Consider the following 4,496-nt stretch of genomic DNA (forward strand, 5'->3'; position numbering starts at 1 on the left):
CAATTGGCATAATAGCTATGTCGCTGGACTCCCACGTAGTTAACAGTGGTTCGAGTCCCGGACTCGGTGGCTTAAACTCATGCCGGGCGTGTGTGTGTGTGTGCCCAAGATCCCGAGAGGAGAATGGAGGAGAAGGGATTGCGGCGTGGTCATGCCCCCTGGGGGTGATTTCTCGCTTTCTGTCTCTTTGTTTCTCTCTGTCTGTCTGGCGAGCGCATGTGCCCTATAGCGGAAAAAAAACCAAACACTCCATAAAAATAAAAATAAAGTTTTCTAAGCATTTATATAGTGTGCCTTTGCCCAGTAGCTTCTCTCTTTCTCAATCTACAATTGTACTCTTGTTCTTGTGATGGAATCCATTTAAACCCAGGATATGACCTGAACTTTTTGTGGTGTAAAATCTTTGCATACCTGTTTCTAGAAGAGTCTGGTACATAGGTGCCCACAAATATTAGTTAAAAGAATTAATGAATGAGAAAGCACATCTAATCAAAGTAGTTCAAGTCTGTTCTTCCTGTCTCCTTTTATTTTTACAGGTTTCCTTTATTCCATATTTAAGATCAATATCTAATTTTTCATGGCGAAAAATTTCATGGAGATTTTTCAGGAATTTATTGTTGACCATGTTTTTGGCCTGCTTTTTAATCCACTCAAATCCTGACTGTTCATTTATTAAGGGTAGAGTTAACCTATGGAAGAATGTTTCCTATATGTGATTACATTAAAGGAATTCATGAAGTGTCAGTTTTCTCAAACTCCCAAAAATGTCCTAAGGTCAATTCCCTGGAGGAACTCACTGATGCTTACAAACCAGCTGTGAGGGTATCATGCTGGACAAGAAAGATGATTTGGTGGGGCCAGCAGATGGCATAATGGTAATGTCGCTGGACTCCCACATAATTGACTATGGTTCAAGTCCCAGACCTGGTGGCTTAAATTCACGCCAGGTGCATGTGCATGTGTGCCCAAGATCCTGAGAGCAGAACGGAGGAGAAGGGATTGTGGAGTGGCCATTCCACAGGGAAGTGATTTCTCGCTTTCTGTCTGTCTCTCTCTGTCTGTCTCTCCAGCGAGCACACATGCCCTCTAGAAAAATCTCTCTAAAAAAGAAAAGTGACCTGGTTCCCTAACAGCTGGTGACAAGTTAACCTCTCATGATGTTCAGCGAATGAATGCAAAATAAATAATAATAATAATAAATAGTCTAGTCGATTTTTCACAATTGACAAATCAGTACTGGCACATTATTACTAACTACAGGGAGTTTTCCCCTAATTCCCCCACCCCGTTTTTTAAAAGAATTATTTTATTTAACTTTATTTCTTTATTGTAATTTGACCAGTGAGGGACAGAGTGAGATAGAGAGCGAAAGTGGGAAAGCAGGCCTCCAGGTCTGGGACTGGAACCATGGTCGGCCATGGGAGTCCATTGCCCTTGACCACCATGCACCTGCCAGCACCCCCAAATCCCCTTTTATATTCCAAGGTCCCATCAAGATCCCTCATTTCATTCAGTCATCATGGCTCCTAAGGTTCATGCTGACTGTAATTGCTTCTCAGACTGACGTATTTTTGGCGACCTTAACATTTTTGAGGTGTTCTGGTGATTGAGTTTTAAGATTATTACTGAGCATGAATAACAATAAAATTTTAAATAAGTAAATAGATAAAAGAGGGGCAGTTTCTTTTATCTAAATCAGATGATAAGCCAAACAAAGTGAAGCCATTTTTGGATGAATCGGTTTATTACAGCACACATACAGAGGCAAAAAAAGGGGAAGTAGCAAAACATTAGCAAAAGCTAGCAAGAGAGAAACTGAAAGTAAGATAAATGGTAGGAGTGTTTAGTACTAGTTTTTGAACAAAAACCTTGTATCCCCAGAAGGAAGTTTAAGACGCCTTGGAAGGGACCAGCAGTTAGCGTAATGGCTATGTCGCTGGACTTCCACGTACTCAACCGCAGTTTGCGTCCTGGACCCGGTGGCTTAAAACTCACGCCGGGCGCGTGTGTGTGCGTGCCCAAGATCCTGAGAGGAGAATGGCGGAGAAGGGATTGCGGCGTGACCATCCCCCCTGGGGGTGATTTCTTGCTTTCTGTCTCTCTGTCTCTCTCTGTCTGGCGAGCGCACGTGCCCTATGGAAAAAAAAAAAAAAAACTCTCCAAAAAAAAAAAACAAAAAAAAACGACTTGGCAGACCAGCCTCAATGTGTTCCTCATATGGGTCCAGAATGCTGTCAGCTCTGAGAGTCCCCGGCTGCTGCCGCCATGTACTCATACCGGGCAGAGTCACAGCAAGACAGGTCTCAGGGTCAGTACAAAAATCACTTCTATTCAGAACTTTGATGACATGGGGGGATTCAGGCATTGATTTTTAGGAGGAAAACATCTAGACATCAACTTTTTCTAATTTTCTGGAGGGAAAAATTCCAGGTGCCAGTATTCTTATCAGAGCAGGGCATACGTGTCACAGTGGTCACTTAAAGTTATGACATCCAGTCTGGAGGGAAATGTCCCAGATGCCAACTTCCCTTGTATCAGCGTGCACACCTTGCATTTTGACTCTGCACAGCGGGTTCGTTAGAAGGGAATCCACATGCGCAGAGCCAGCCTAGCCAAGCCGCGGACTTCATGCTCCAGCAATGCCAGCTCTACATCCAAGGGCTTATTCCCTAAGCTGCACTTACAGGTACAACTTACACACACACACACACACACACACACACACTTTTTGCAAGAATCACGGTATGGCAAAATGTACATCACCTCAGAGAGCCTCAGCAGTCAGGGGCCTCCCCACACCCCCAGCCACCTCCACAGTACAGAGCCCTGGCAGGGAGGAGATGGCAAAAGCAAAGGAAAGCCGGTGGTCCGCCCTTCATAGAAACATCACCGAAGGGTCTGGCCTCGTGGAAACCTGTCTGGCTTGATTTATGGGGCAAGCCTGGCTTTGCCTAGCATTTCTTTTTTCCCTAAAATTAAACTTCTATTCTGACTTACATCAGCTGTTTTGTTCTTTTTAAGGACACAGTCCCCTTCCACCTCTCCCCTACCCCAGAGACTTGAGGCTTAATTTGCATCTGTCATGAGGTGCTGATAGACGGGAGGGTTGATCTGGCTGCTAATACTGGCAAAAGCAGTGGAGTTTTCCCAACAGGATGAATATCCTGCGTCGAATGAAAGCGAGACTTTAAAAATTGGCTTCTACTCTGCTACATCTAGGGCTTGTAAAATTTTACATGGTGTGGGGCCCACTTAGATGCTATACAGGGGTGAGTGATTTTTACCCAGAGAAATCTTCTCTAGTGATTCCAGTTGAGGTCTAAGTCTGACCATTCCATCAATATCACTTGACAGAGATCAGAGGTGCTGTTTCCTTTGTTGGTACTCAAGTGTGTTCAGTGCGGTACTAGCACTTAACCATGAAGATTTAACTGGGTGTCAATACTTTTTTAAAAATTGCCATAGAACAAAGGTATGTGCCAGAGACCGGGACAGAGGGAGAGGGAGAATGCATCCCCCCTTGGGACAGGGCATGCTCCAGTTCCTACTTCATTTCTCCCTCCTGTCCAGACTCTGGGCAACTTTGGACACATGTGTTTAGAAAACATGCATGTTTTTCAAGCTGGATCAGCCATGTGGGATCCAGTTTCCTTAACCGCTAAGCTATGTCCCTCAATTATTTTTTGTTTAATTTGATTTCTCCCTCTTCCCCCCTCTGTCTCTCTCTCTCTGGTGAAATACACACTCTCTGGCAAAATTCTTCTTAAAAATGAGATTGAACTATTTGTGCAAACATGAGAAAGTCTTCGAGAACTCTTCTTATGTGAAAAGAAACCTGGTGAGACAATATATGGATTGTATGATCCTCTCTATAATTTTTAAAAAATATGTGTATATACAAAAGGATTTTCAAAAGTACATACAAAAATGGAATTAAAGCACAAGTTTATTTTGGTGCAAAAAGAAATAGCAATTCATGTATACCTTTTTTGTAATACTCATTTTTCATGAACTTTTTAGAGACCTCGTGTGTGTGTGTGTGTGTGTGTGTGTGTATAAGCCAAAATGTTTTCTGAAAGACTGAAAGACCTATAAGAAACTGCTAATAACCTGAGTGAGAATGGCCAGAAGAGGGTGTATTACTTCTTATTTTACAACTTTTTGTACCGTGTGAAGTTTTTATTATGCACATGAATTATTTTTTAAATGTAAGTTATCAAAGTTAGCTAGGTGGTAATACCATAGAATATTAGCATGTTTTTCATAGTTTTATGCATGAAAGAAATACTACCAGGACCAGCAGTTGACATAATGGCTGTGTCACTGGACTCCCATGTAGTCGACTGTGGTTCGAGTCCTGGACCTGGTGGCTTAAACTCACGCCAGGCACGTGTGCGTGCGTGCCCAAGATCCTGAGAGGAGAATGGAGAAGAAGGGATTGTGGTGTGGCCATCCTCCCAGGGGGTGATTTTTCTCTTTCTGTCTCTCTGTTTTTC

This window comes from Tupaia chinensis, unplaced genomic scaffold (genome assembly GCF_000334495.1).
Source record: "Tupaia chinensis unplaced genomic scaffold, TupChi_1.0 Scaffold145148_1, whole genome shotgun sequence".
NCBI classification, from domain to species: Eukaryota; Metazoa; Chordata; class Mammalia; order Scandentia; family Tupaiidae; genus Tupaia; species Tupaia belangeri.